We start from the raw sequence: 14,730 nt of genomic DNA, 5'->3' as shown, positions 1-14,730 counted from the left end.
GCCAGGATGGTCTCGATCTCCTGACCTCGTGATCCGCCCATCTCGGCCTCCCAAAGTGCTGGGATTACAGGCTTGAGCCACCGCGCCCAGCCATTGGATTATCTATTGGGGCAAAACCCGGCAAGCTTGTATTGCTATCTCATGGCTAAGGTTCCAAACTATTGAATCTTTGTTTATGTGTGTGTATACATGTCTAGATGTGTTTATTTGTATGTACACTTATTGTTATATGTTGTGTCTACCAAATTGCCTTATACGTAAAAGAGCGCTCATAAATTAAGTAAATAAGTCTAAGCAATTTTCAAGTTCATGTGACTTAAAGTATAACTTTACTAAACAAGCTAGCTTTAAAATTATTGGTAGAATAAAAATAGAAATGCCTTCAGTATTATCAGTATACATTTTGTCTGAATTTTATGTTTGTCTTTGCTAGTTTTTTTGTTTTGTTTTGTTTTGTTTTGTTTTTTGAGACAGTCTCATTCTGTCACCCAGGCTGGAGTGCAGTGATGCAATCTCGGCTCACTGCAACCTCTGCCTCCCAGGTTCAAGCAATTCTCCTGCCTCGGCCTCCTGAGTAGCTGGGACTACAGGCACGTGCCACCACGCGCAGCTAATTTTTAAATTTTTTAATACAGATGAGGTTTCACAATGTTGGCCAGGCTGGTCTCGAACTCCTGACCTTGTGATCTGCCTGCCTTAGCCTCCTAAAGCACTGGGATTACAGGCATGAGCCACCACTAGTTTTTTTTTTTTTTTTTTGAGACAGAGTCTTGCTCTGTCACCCAGGCTGGGGTGCAGTGGCACGATCTTGGCTCACTGCAAGCTCTGCCTCCTGGGTTCTCGCCATTCTCCTGCCTCAGTCTCCTGAGTAGCTGGGACCACAGGCGCCCACCACCACGCCTGGCTAATTTTTTCTATGTTTTAATAGAGATGGGGTTTCACCATGTTAACTAGGATGGTCTCGATCTCCTGACCTCGTGATCTGCCCATCTCGGCCTCCCAAAGTGCTGGGATTACAGGCATGAGCCACCACTAGATATTTTTAAATGTCAGTGCTAATTCAACCTGGGAGTTGCTTGGGGCGAGCCTGCCTCCCATTCCATTCAAAGTCTCATTGAGATAAATGCATATCTGATTGGTTCCTTTGGAAAGGCTAATCAGAAACTCAAAAGAACGCAAATGTTTGTCTCCCACCTGTGATCTGAAAGTCCCCAAGCCCACTCTTTGCCTTGAGTTGTCCCACCTTTCAGGACCAAACCAATGTTCATTTTACATATGTTAATTAGTGTTTCATGTCTCCCTTGTTAAAAGTAAAAATTGAGTACACTGAATGGCATAAATGCTTTAGGTAAACTTTTTGTGTAAATTAAAATCTTAAAGTTATTTTTGGTGCTCATTCAATATCTGGGTCATTTCCAAGTAAGAAAGGGTTGTGATATGGGGAAATATGTTTCTAAAATTGTGGAATTGTTCTTATCTATAAATGCCCATATCTGAGAGTTCAGGATTTCTTGTTTTTTAGGGTTTCACTAAAGTTTTACATTACTAAGGATAAGGTTTCCAGTTAATATGTAATTCTGTATACAAAATGTGCCCAAACGGGTTATTAGTAAAAAAAGAAAAGAATAATTTTGTCTAATTCGGAAGTTATCTAAAAGTTAGTTCAAGTTACAGTTTTGAAAAGGTTATTTATGAAACAATGTAGTAAGGTACCATTATAAAGGGGAGAAAGATGTGGAAAAGTTTAAATAATAAAATATCCTTTAAAACCTGATAAAGAATTGGAAACATTTGGCTAACTAACATTGTTATAGTTAAAGCTCTTAGTCTTGATTAAAGCAAGAAGTATTGTAAAAATGCATCAGCAGTTTGGCAACTCTTTTTTTAATATAGTTAAGCATGAAGCTGGATTTAGTGTGGAGCCAAATTCCACATACATGCTTGCATTGCTTCATATTATGTTTACTGTTTTGCGTGAATAGTGCTGTAGTACTTATTAGTCATATGCCTAAAGTGAATTTGTTAATTGTACATGATGTATGAAAATATTAGTGAACTTAAGGATACTGAATTGTGTATCAGGAATAAAATATTCATTATGTTGGTTTTTGAGGGCCCTAGGTAACACTGCAGCCTCCAGGGTAAATTGAATAGGAAAAGTTAGGGTTGGTTTCCTGCTTATTTGTTTTTGCTTCTAGTTTTCATTTGTTTGCTATTTATTCTCCTCTGACTTTGCTTGTGTATGCATGTACACAAAACCATGATTTTTCTTAGTTCCTAGTGGAAGGTTTTCATTTATTTCTGTGGTCCTGTGCATTTCTAGCAAGTAATCATTCATTCATTTATCTGGAATTCCTAAGCTACCTTTGTTGGGCCTGCAGGAATTAATGGGGCATACTAGCTTTTTTATCCTTAAACTAACTTTTTGGATTTTAGGCTTCCTGATACTTTAAGTGTGTTGAGTTTACCATCACAAATAGAATTTTAGTCGTATTTCTCTCTCTCTGCCTAGTTTCTCCAAAATTTGTAAACTATTTATGAATATTCTTAATTCATTGCAATGTGTTTGTTTGCATACAGTCAAGCAGGGTCCCTAGGGCCACTCAGGGAGAGTGTCAGGCCTCTGAGCCCAAGCTAAGCCATCATATCCCCTGTGACCTGCACGTGTACATCCAGATGGCCTGAAGTAACTGAAGAATCACAAAATAAGTGAAAATGGCCTATCCCTACCTTAACTGATGACTTTACCTTGTGAAATTCCTTCTCCTGGTTCATCCTGGCTCAAAAGTTCCCCCACTGAGCACCTTGTGACCCCCACCCCCACCCCTGCCAGCCAAAGAGCAACCCCCTTTGACAGTAATTTTCCATTACATACCCCAATCCTATAAAACAGCCCCACCCTTATCTCCTTTCACTGACTCTCTTTTCGGACTCAGCCTGCCTGCACCCAGGTGATTAAAAGTTTTATTGCTCACACAAAACCTGTCTGGTGGTCTCTTCACATGGATGCATGTGAAATTTGGTGCTGTGACTCGGATGGGGGAACCTCCCTTGGGAGATCAATCCCCTGTCCTCCTGTTCTTTGCTCCATGAGAAAGATCCACCTAAGACCTCAGATCCTCAGACCAACCAGCCCAGAGAACATCTCACCAATTTTAAATCCAGTAAGCGGCCTCTTTTTACTCTCTTCTCCAACCTCTCTCACTATCCCTCAACTTCTCTCTCCTTTCAATCTTAGCACCATCTTTTAATCTCTTCCTTCTCTTAATTTCAGTTCCTTTCCTTTTCTGATAGAAACAGAGGAGACACATTTTATCCGTGAAACCAAAACTCTGGCACCAGTCACAGACTCGTGAAGACAGTCTTCCCTTAGTGTTTAATCACTGTGGGGACAAATGCTTGATTATACCCCCACGTTTCAGAGGTGTCTGATCACCGTGGGGACACCTGCCTTGATCCTTCACCCTTAGTGGCAAGCACCACTATTTTGGGGGCAAGCAACCCCCACCCCTTCTCTCCGTGTCTCTACCCTCTCTTTTCTCTCCACTTTCCTAGGGGGCAAGCACCCCCCATCCCTTCTCTCCCTGTCTCTACCCTCTCTTTTCTCTGGGCTTACCTCCTTCACTATGGGCAACCTTCCACCTTTCATTCCTCCCTCTTCTCGCTTAGCCTGTGTTCTTAAGAACTTAAAACCTCTTCAACTCACATATGACCTAAAACCTAAATGCCTGATTTTCTTCTGTAATGCCACTTAACCCCAATACAAACTCGACGATGGTTCCAAATAGCCAGAAAATGGCACTTTCCATTTCTCCATCCTACAAGATCTAGACAATTCTTGTTGTAAAATGGGCAAATAGTCTGAGGCGCCTGATGTCCAGGCATTCTTTTACACACTGGTCCCTCCCTAGTCTCTGTTTCCAATGCATCTCATCCCAAATTTTCCTTCTTTCCCTCCTGCCTGTCCCCTCAGTCCCAACCCCAAGTGTTGCTGGGTCTTTCCAATCTTCCTTTTCTACCAACCCATCTGACCTCTCTCCTTATCCCCAGACTGCTCCTCAGGTCACTCCCCAGCCAGGCTGAATCAGGCTCCAATTCTTCCTCAGCTTCTGCTCCTCCACCCTGTAATCCTTCTATCACCTCCTCTCCCCACACCCAGTTCAGCTTACAGTTTCATTCCATGACTGGCCCTCCCCCACCTGCCCAACAATTTCCTCTTAAAAAGGTGGCTGGAGCTAAAGGCATAGTCAAGGTTAATGCCCTTTTTCTTTATCTGACCTCTCCAAAATCCGTTGGCATTTAGGCTCTTTTTCATCAAATATAAAAACCCACCCCAGTTTATGGCTCATTTGGCAGCAATCCTGAGACGCTTTACAACCCTAGACCCGAAAGGGTCAGAAGGCCATCTTATTCTCAATATGCATTTTATCACCCAGTCAGCCCCTGATATTAGAAAAAAGCTTCAAAAATTAGAATCTGGCCCTCAAACCTCACAACAGGAATTAATCAACCTCGCCTTCAAAGTATACAATAATAGAGAGGAGGCAGCCAGAAGGCAGTGCATTTCTGAGTTACAATTACTTGCCTCTGCTGTGAGATAAAACCCAGCTGCATCTCCAGCACACAAGAACTTCAAAACGCCTGAACCACAGTGGCCAGGCGTTCTTCCAGGACTGCCCACCCCAGGATCTTGCTTCAAGTGCCAGAAATCTGGCCACTGGGTCAAGTATTGCCCACAGCCTGGGAATCCTCCTAAGCCCTGTCCCATCTGTGCAGGACCCCACTGGAAATCAGACTGTCCAACTCGCCCGGCAGCCACTCCCAGAGCCCCTGGAACTCTGGCTGAAGGCTCTCTGACTGACTTCTTCCCAGATCTGTTTGGCTTAGCGGCTGAAGACTGATGCCGCCCCATCGCCTCAGAAGCCTCCTGGACCATCAAAGATGCTTTAGGTAACCCTTACTGTGGAGGGTAAGTCCATCCCCTTCTTAATCAATGCGGAGGCCACCAACTCCACATTACCTTCTTTTCAAGGGCCTGTTTCCTTTGCCTCCATAACTGTTGTGGGTATTGATGGCCAGGCTTCTAAACCTCTTAAAACTCCCCAACTCTGGTGCCAACTTGGACAATATTCTTTTATGCACTCCTTTTTAGTCCTTTTGGGACTCCCCACCTGCCCAGTTCCCTTATTAGGTCTAGGCATTTTAACTAAATTATCTGCTTCCCTGACTATTCTTAGGCTACAGCCACACCTTATTGCTGCCCTTTTCCCCAGTTCAAAGCCTCCTTCACATCCTCCCCTTGTATCTCCCCACCTTAATCCACAGGTATGGGACACCTCTACTCCCTCCTTGGTGACTGATCATGCACCCCTTACCATCCCATTAAAACCTAATCACCCTTACCTGGCTCAACACCAATATCCCATCCCACAGCACGTTTTAAAAGGATTAAAGCCTGTTATCACTTGCCTGTTACAGCATGGCCTTTTAAAGTCTATAAACTCTCCTTACAATTCCCCCATTTTACCTGTCCAAAAACCAGACAAGCCTTACAGGTTAGTTCAGGATCTGCACCTTATCAACCAAATTGTTTTGCCTATTCACGCCGTGGTGCCAAACCCATATATGCTCCTATCCTCAATACTTCCCTCTACAACCCATTATTCTGTTCTGGATCTCAAACATGCTTTCTTTGCTATTCCTTTGCACCCTTCATCCCAGCCTCTCTTTGCTTTCACTTGGACTGACCCTGACACCCATCAGGCTCAGCAAATTACCTGGGCTGTACTGCCACAAGGCTTCGCGGACAGCCCCCATTACTTCAGTCAAGCCCAAATTTCTTCCTCATCCGTTACCTATCTCGACATAATTCTTCATAAAAACACACATGCGGCCGGGTGCGGTGGCTCAAGCCTGTAATCCCAGCACTTTGGGAGGCCGAGACGGGCGGATCACGAGGTCAGGAGATCGCCATCCTGGCTAACATGGTGAAACCCCGTCTCTACTAAAAAATACAAAAAACTAGCCGGGCGAGGTGGTGGGTGCCTGTAGTCCCAGCTACCTGGGAGGCTGAGGCAGGAGAATGGCGTGAACCTGGGAGGCGGAGCTTGCAGTGAGCTGAGGTCAGGCCACTGCACTCCAGCCCGGGCGACAGAGCGAGACTCCGTCTCAAAAAAAAAAAACACATGCTCTCCCTGCTGATCATGTCCGGCTAATCTCCCAAACCCCAACCCATTCTACAAAGCAACAACTCCTTTCCTTCCTAGGCATGGTTAGATACTCCACCTTTGGATACCTAGTTTTACCATCCTGACTAAACCATTATATAAACTCACAAAAGCAAACCTAGCTGACCCCATAGATCCTAAATCCTTTTGCCACTCCTCTTTCTGTTCCTTAAAAACAGCCGTAGAAGCTGCTCCCACACTAGCTCTCCCTAACTCATCCCAACCTTTTTTCATTACACACAACTGAAGTGCAGGGCTGTGTGGGTGGAATTCTTACATAAGAGCCGGGACCACACCCTGTAGCCTTTCTGTCCAAACAACTTGACCTTACTGTTTCAGCCTAGCCCTCATGTCTGTGTGCGGTGGCTGCTGATGCTTTAATATTTTTAGAGGCCCTCAAAATCACAAACTGTGCTCAACTCACTCTCTACAGTTCTCATACCTTCCAAAATCTATTTTCTTCCCCACACTTGATGCATATACTTTCTGCCCCCCTGCACTACCTCTCAGCAAGCCGAACTCATTGTCTTAACTCTAGCCCTCACTCTTGCAAAGGAATTACATGTCAATATTTATACTGACTCTAAATATGCCTTCCATATCCTGCACCATCATACTTATATGTGCTGAAAGAGGTATCCTCACTACACAAGGGTCTTCCATCATTAATGCCTCTTTAATAAAAACTTTTCTCAAGGTCGCTTTACTTCCAAAGGAAGATGAAGTCATTCACTGCAAGGGCCATCAAAACGCATCAGATCCCATTGCTCAGGGCAATGCTTATGCTGATAAGGTACCTAAACAAGCAGCTAGCTTCCAACTTCTGTCCCTCACAGCCAGTTTTTCTCCTTCTCATCAGTCCCTCCCACCTACTCCCCCACTGAAACTCCCACTTATCAATCTCTTCCCACACAAGGCAAATGGTTCTTACACCAAGGAAAATATCTCCTTCCAGCCTCACAGGCCCATCCTATTCTGTTGTCATTTCATAACCTCTTCCATGTAAGTTACAAGCCACTAGCTTGCCTCTTAGAACCTCTCATTTTCTTTCCATCATGGAAATCTATTCTCAAGGAAATCACTTCTCAGTGTTCCATCTGCTCTTCTAGTACTCCTCAGGGATTGTTCAGGCCTCCTCCCTTATCTACACATCAAGCTTGGGGATTTGCCCCTGCCCAGGACTGGCAAATTGACTTTACTCACATGCCCTGAGTCAGGAAACTAAAATACCTCTTGGTCTAGGTAGACACTTTCACTGGATGGGTAGAGGCCTTTCCCACAGGATCTGAAAAGGCCACCACAGTCATTTCTTCCCTTCTGTCAGACATAATTCCTTGGTTTGGCCTTCCTACCTCTATATAGTCTGATAACAGACCGGCCTTTATTAGTCAAATCACCCAAGCAGTTTCTCAGGCTCTAGGTATTCAGTGAAACCTTCATATCCCTTACCATCCTCAATCTTCAGGAAAGGTAAAACGGACTAATAGTCTTTTAAAAACACACCTCACCAAGCTCAGCCTCCAACTTAAAAAAAAAAAAAAAGACTTCTATCAAAAATAGAGCCCAAAATCTCACCAACCAAATAAGTAATTACACTGAACCCCATTGGGCACTCTCTGATTGGATGTCATGGGTCTTCCCAATTCTTAGTTCTTTAATATCTGTTTTTCTCCTTTTCTTATTCGGACCTTGTGTCTTCCGTGTAGGTTTTCAATTCATACAAAAGTGCATCCAGGCCATCACCAATCATTCTATATGACAAATGCTCCTTTTAACAACTCCGCAATATCACCCCTTATCACAAAATCTTCCTTCAGATTAATCTCTCCCACTCTAGGTTCCCACGCTGTCCCCAATCTTGCTCAAAGCAGTCATGAGAAACATTGCCCATTATCTCTCCATACCACCCCCAAAATTTTTGCTGCCCCAACACTTCAACACTATTTTATGTTATTTTTCTTATTAATATAAGAAGACAGGAATGTCAGGCCTCTGAGTCCAAGCTAAGCCATCTATCCCCTGTGACCTACATCCAGATGGCCTGAAGTAATTGAATAATCACAAAAGAAGTGAAAATGGCCTATTCCTGCCTTAACTGATGACATTACCTTGTGAAATTCCTTCTCCTGCTCATCCTGGCTCAAAAGCTCCCCCACTGAGCACCTTGTGTCCCCTGCCCCTGCCAGCAAACAACCCCTTTGACTGTAATTTTCCATTACCTACCCAAATCCTATAAAACAGCCCCATCCCCATCTCCCTTCACTGACTCTCTTTTCGGACTCAGCCTGCCTGCACCCAGGTGATTAAAAAGCTTTGTTGCTCACACAAAGCCTGTTTGGTGGTCTCTTCACACGGATGTGTGTGAAAGAGAGAACTCAGAAATCTGGCATGCCAGCAAAAGGATAAGAATTTCTTATGAGTCAGTCTCTGGGCTCTTTCTCTCTCTCTGCAAACTGGTTAAATATAAAGTAAAAGTCACTGTATATTTCCTCTGTAAAATTTTAAATTAATTGGTTTAATAATAATAAGAGCTTAAGTCAAATATTTTGTCAGAAAAGTGGAAAGTGTAATGCCTTTTAGTTCCTGTGACTTTAGCAATATTTGTGAAATAAAGACAGTTTTCAAGATTATTGGAAAAATACAGTTGTCTTCAAAATGTAAACATGTGGTGTACATTATGTTCAAATACTAGGTTTGCTAAATCCTCTAATGTGATAAGCTGCTTCTTTGGCTTTTGAAAATTGTTGAACTTGCCTGCTTTCCAGCTAGGTAAGGCCTGGGGACATGTGGAGTTGGCCATGCCCCTAGCTGTGCTGGAAGTGGTCAAACCTTATCAGAACTTAACTTACCAGTTTTGTTTTTTTTTTTTTTACACAGAGTCTCACTCTGCCCCCCAGACTGGAGTGCAGTGGTGCAATCTCAGCTCACCCACAGTCTCCATCTCCCAGTTTCAAGCAATTCTCTGCCCCAGCCTCCCAAGTACACCCACCACCATGCCCAGCTAATTTTTTTGTATTTTTAGTAGAGACGGGGTTTCACCATCTTGCCTAGGCTGGTCTTGAACTCCTGACCTCATGATCCACCTGCCTTGGCCTCCCAAAGTGCTGGGATTACAGGCGTGAGCCACCTTACCTGGCCTAACTTACCAGGTTTTATGTTAAAATTCGCCATTATAGGCCAGTCGTGGTGGCTCACACGTGTAATCCCAGCATTTGGGAAGGCTGAGGTGGGTGGATCACCTAAGGTCAGGAGTTCAAGACCAGCCTGACCAACATGGTGAAACCCTATCTCTAGTAAAAATACAAAATAGTTGGGCATGGTGGCGCACGCCTGTAATCCCAGCTACTGGGGAGGCTGAGGCAGAAGAATCATTTGAACTCAGGAGGCAGAGGTTGCAGTGAGCCGAGATCATGCCATTGCACTCCAACCTGGGCAATAAGAGTGAAGCTTTGCCTCAAAAAAAACAAATTCGCCATTACAACATGCAATTAAGACTACTAGAAACAGTTTTACATGCAAGACGTATCAGAACAGTAGAACGTGTTGGGTTGGGTTTTTGTTTTGTTTTGCTTTTTTTGTTTGTTTGTTTGTCTTGTAGAAGGTTATAAGAGGTTTTTGCTTCTTTAAAATTTCCAAGGCATCGTTTTGGCAAAATAAATAATTTATGGTAATCTGGAATTCCAAAATCAAACTTCAGTTTCAATATTGTCTTTCCTAATGCCTGGCTTTCTGGATGAATCAGAGGGCCCCTGGAAACACCCAGAAAAGAGGTAAACAGGATTATTTGACATGTTTAGTCACATGGAAGTGCCAAAATGATGTTTAATCTTCTTTAGATTTTTGTGAATAATACTAATATATATTCCAAAATTGTATGGCAGTTCTGAAATTCTAATGTCTAAGTATATGTTACCCATCACAATTATAGTTATTATGTTAAGTTATTGTAAACACAGAAATGACCAAATTTCCTTGTATAAAGCTACTAACCCACATAAAACAAAGAAACAAAAAAAATTAACTACATATCAAGAACAGACTTCCGCGTTAAACCAGCTAATACTGAAATTGTTTAAAATAGTTTAGTTTAGAACCTGTGGCTTTGCAGACGCCATCACTGCCACCAGGAACCCTGTACTATCAGCCATGGTCAACCCCACCGTGTTCTTCGACATCGCTGTCACGGTGAGCCCTTGGGCCGCGTCTTCTTCGAGCTGTTTGCAGACAAGTTTCCAAAAACAGCAGAAAACTTTTATGCTCTGAGCACTGGAGAGAAAGGATTTGGTTATAAGGGTTCCTGCTTTCACAGAATTATTTCAGGATTTATGTGTCAGGGTGGTGACTTCACATGCCACAATGGCACTGGTGGCAATGAGGAAAGAGAGAGACCCTTTCATATTGTTTTATATTGTTTTATACTTAGTACCCGTTTTAAGAAAAAACAAGGAAGGGAAACCAAAGACAGGCAGCCCAGCACCAGGCCCAAAATCGGGCCTGAGCCTGCCTGGCCTAAACCTAGTAGTTAAAAATCAACTCATAACTTAGAAACCGATGTTATTCATAGATTCCAGGCATTGTATAGAAGAACATTGTGAAACTCCCTGCCCTGTTCTGTTTCTCTCTATCAGTGCATGAAACCCTGTCACATATCCCCTAGATTGCTCAATCACGACCCTTTCATATGAAATCTTTAGTGCTGTGAGCCCTTAAAAGGGACAGAAATTGTGCACTTGGGGAGCTCAGATTTTAAGGCAGTAGCTTGCCGATGCTAACAGCTGACTAAAGCCCTTCCTTTACAACTCAGTGTCTGAGAAGTGTTGTCTGTGGCTTGTCCTGCTACAGCAAGTCCATCTGCAGGGAGAAATTTGATGATGAGAACTTCATCCTAAAGCGTACAGGTCCTGGCATCTTGTCCACAGCAAGTGCTGGATCCAACACAAATGGTTCCCAGTTTTTCATCTGCACTGCCAAGACTGAGTGGTTGGATGGCAAGCACGTGGTCTTTGGCACGGTGAGAGAAGGTATGAATATTGTAGAGGCCATGGAGCACTTTGGGTCCAGGAATGGCAAGACCAGGAAGAAGATCACCATTGTTGACTGTAGACAACTCTAGTAAGTTTGACTTACGTTTTGTCTTAACCACCAGACCATTCCTTCTGTAGCTCAGGACAGCACCCTCCACCCCATTTGCTCGCAGTATCCTAGTATCTTTGTGCTCTCACTGCAGTTCCCTTCCATGCCTAGCTGGACTGCAGAGTTGAGTTAAAGTTTATGACTATGAAATAAAAACTAAATAACAACAACAGAAAATTGTTTATAACCAATGTTTGATCCCATATTCCTGGGAAAACAAAGCTTCAGGTACATTTGGTCATCTGGTCAGCCATTTAAACATTTTATAAAGGGATTTCATTCCATTGTTATTTTCCATGCATGTTTTCCGGTTGTAGAAAAGCTTTCCCATGCAAGAGGGCTGATGTTACAACAGTAGATTATTATGCTACAGTGTATTTTCACCAGATTAAAAAAAGCTTCTTATGGTTTGAATCTTCTGGAAACATCAGAGAAAGACTGTCCTTGCCATCTACACTATAGCAAAACTTCAGGACCTTGAACTTTGGGTTCATAACCTCACAACTGAGAAGGGTTCCTCCACGCTCTTGGAGTTGTGCACCCACTGGGACTCTTAAGGTAAAACTAACCAGGGAAATTTCTCCCAAGAAGAAGATGGCATCATTGATGTGGACAGCTTTTCCCAAGTTCACAGATTAAGACTTCTACTGTAATGAAACTCTTATCTTTGAGTATTTTTTCTTGCTTATGCCTTCTACAAACAATAGAAGTGGAAAAGGGGTCTGTTTTGTGCATTTATGGGGTACACTTTTATTTGTGAAGGAGTTTGCAGCCAGCCTTATACATGGATAAAGGATAAAGGCCCAGTGTGGGTAAGACACTTTAATGGTACATGCATTAGCTCATAATCAGTCAAAAACAAAAAATTGATTCACTCCACATAACCCACATGGTGGGTTAAAGAGCACATTGCCAGAAGTCCTTCACTCTTCTAAAAGGGCATCATTTGTTAGGTCCTTTTTCCATGGTTTACAGTAAAAGAAGAAATGATTAGAAATGCATCCCTCATGATAGGTTCCATAGCAAATTCTACTCTAAAGGCTACAGACCCTAAATTCTCTTGTGAAAGTTATAATAGAATTGGCTAAACAGAGAAGTATCTGTGCAGCTGCCGGCACTTGTGGTCTATAGAGAAATACATCAAATGAAGATTATAGAAATTCAGTGGTAGGAGATTTACCGTGATCCCCAATAGGTAGGGACTATGCCCCAAGACGGCATGAAGCAGTTACAGAAAAAAGACCATCAGTCCCTCTGCCTCCCATAAAGATTTATGGGGATCACATCTCTTGAAGGGGCAGATGAGGCAGGAAAATAGGGTTGGGAGACAGGGAACCTAAGATCGATTCACACTTCAGCTATAACAGGAAATATCCTCTCCAAAGGGCGTATGACTATGTAACTTGAATACTTCATCCTCTCCATTTACATAAGGTGTATCTGAAGTAACCAATGGAATCCTCTAGGGGGTAAACATCCCACAATTCTGTAACAGGGCCTTTGAGCCCCTACGCTCCGCCTGCTCCCACACTGTGGCGTATAAGTTCATTTTCAATAAATCCCTTCATTCCTTCCTTACCTTGTGCATTTTATCAAGACGCCAAGAACCTGCACGCCCTCCACCCGTAACAAAAAGGTTTAATAAAATAAGGAGTTGCTACTGAGGGTCTAGGAAGTGGTGAAAAGGGAAGAGTGGAGGAAGCAAGGATAACTAGAGATCTATGTGAAGTGAGCAGGGGACAGAAGCACCAATAGGCCTAGGAGAGATGGAGAGGAAGGAGAGATGGGGGCGGCGGGGAGCAACCTCCCAAGCCCAGCACTCAACCTTGAATAGGGTGGGATGCGGGGTAGGGGGAGCTCCCTGCCACCAACCAGCTATCAAAAGGGGCAGTCTGGACTTTAAAGGAGTTGTGAGAGAGGGAGGGAGGGAGCAGCTGAAGCCCCAACACAAACTAGCCTGCCCTCCCACCCACCCCCAGCCCAGTCATCAAGCCAGCCAACACATCATACCCTTCCCCTTCGTGACTGACCCATTAGAATGCTCTGAGTTGTAAAGGCCTTCCACTTCGAGGAAAACGTACTGTCCCTCCGGTCTCCCCTCCCAGCCCCCAACCACCCCTAGCCACTTCCCTTCCCTCTCAACCAGACTCTTAGCAAAGAACCCAGGTGTGGCTGAAAGGCTGCCCACCGTGGAAACAGCTTTAGCAGTTTTCCCAGGAAAAAGCCACAAGCCTTGGGGGCTCAGAGGCCCAAGGACAAAAAAAAAAGGCCTTTCCTCCTAGCAGGAAGCCAGCTGATTCTTGGGAAAGGGAAGGAACAAACTCAGAGCCTCAGGGCCGAGGGTGAGATCAGCACTCCAGCTGGACAGGAATCTAGCTGGGTGACCTCTCTGAGCCTCAGTCTCCTTCTCTGACCATGGGGACAACAAACTTCGCTTGCAAGGTGTGTGGAGGGTAACCGATGTAGGAAGGCATTTAGTAGGGCTTATTCTCTAACCACCTCTCTCCGAGAGTTTCAAAGGGAGTGGGATCTGGGGAAGGTTGAGGCCTCAGGCCTGGGAAGTAGGAACACTTGCCCTTATACCCACCACCATCCCAGGCCTGGAAGAAGTAAGATCAGAAGTTGGACAAGAGAGGTCCGGCCGCGCGGTCGTCACCGTAGCTCGCCAGTGTCGGCTCGGGTGGGCTCGGGTGGGCTCCGGTGAACGCAGCGAGCGAGGGCAGAGGCCAACAGAGGCGGGGAGCAGGCGGGGCGTAGAAACGTATCCCGGGTCGCTCCCTGTTTCGCCGCCGCCTCGTGGCAGGGCCAGCGGAGCCAGTGTTCCAGCGCCCCCGTAACACCTCAAAGCACACGGAGTCCGTTTTGGGGACCTTGGCGGCAGGGTGAGGGGGACCTAGGAAACTGCGGTGGGGCGGCCGCTGGGCCGACCTCGCCCTTAGGTAAACGCGGGCCGACCCGCGGGGTGGATGGGCTCGGGGTGAGGCGGAGGTGAGCGGCCAGCGAAGAGCGCAGGAGCAGGCCGGGGAGGACGCGAGGGCCGACGCAGTTTCGGAATAGCGCGGCCCGGGCGGCGCCCTGCGCTGGGAGGAATGCTGGGGCTGTAGCTAGCACCAAACTTGACCACGCTGAGACCTTTTCATTCTGCTCTGAACTTCAAATTTCCTTCCCCCTTATTTATTTTTATTTATTTATTTATTTTGAGAGGGAGTTTCGTTTTTGTTGCCCAGGGCTGGGGTGCAGTGACATGATCTGGGCTCACCGCAACCTCCACCTCCTGGGTTCGAGCAATTGTCCTGCCTGAGCCTCTGGAGTAGCTGGGATTACAGACCCCTGCCACCATGCCCAGCTAATTTTTTTTTTTTTTTTTTTT

At 44.8% G+C, this 14,730-nt stretch overlaps 1 protein-coding gene across 3 annotated transcripts in view; it reads right to left on the bottom strand.

Annotated features, from left to right (window-relative positions):
• The window catches only part of LOC105505172 (cholesterol side-chain cleavage enzyme, mitochondrial), a 30,816-nt gene that overhangs the window by 14,792 nt on the left and 1,294 nt on the right, over positions 1-14,730 (bottom strand). The window contains exon 1 of one of the 3 annotated variants that reach the window (XM_011932918.1): positions 14,017-14,469. The exons of 1 other annotated variant lie outside the window; for it this stretch is intronic. The gene's annotated coding sequence lies outside the window, so the exon portion shown is untranslated. Of the gene's footprint in view, positions 1-14,016; positions 14,470-14,730 lie in introns of those variants that run through there. One more of the 3 variants, XM_011932919.1, reaches the window with a different exon arrangement.

The sequence above is a fragment of the Colobus angolensis genome, unplaced genomic scaffold (genome assembly GCF_000951035.1).
Source record: "Colobus angolensis palliatus isolate OR3802 unplaced genomic scaffold, Cang.pa_1.0 Scaffold99, whole genome shotgun sequence".
Classification (NCBI taxonomy): Eukaryota; Metazoa; Chordata; class Mammalia; order Primates; family Cercopithecidae; genus Colobus; species Colobus angolensis.
This window is presented reverse-complemented; position numbering and strand designations above follow the sequence as displayed.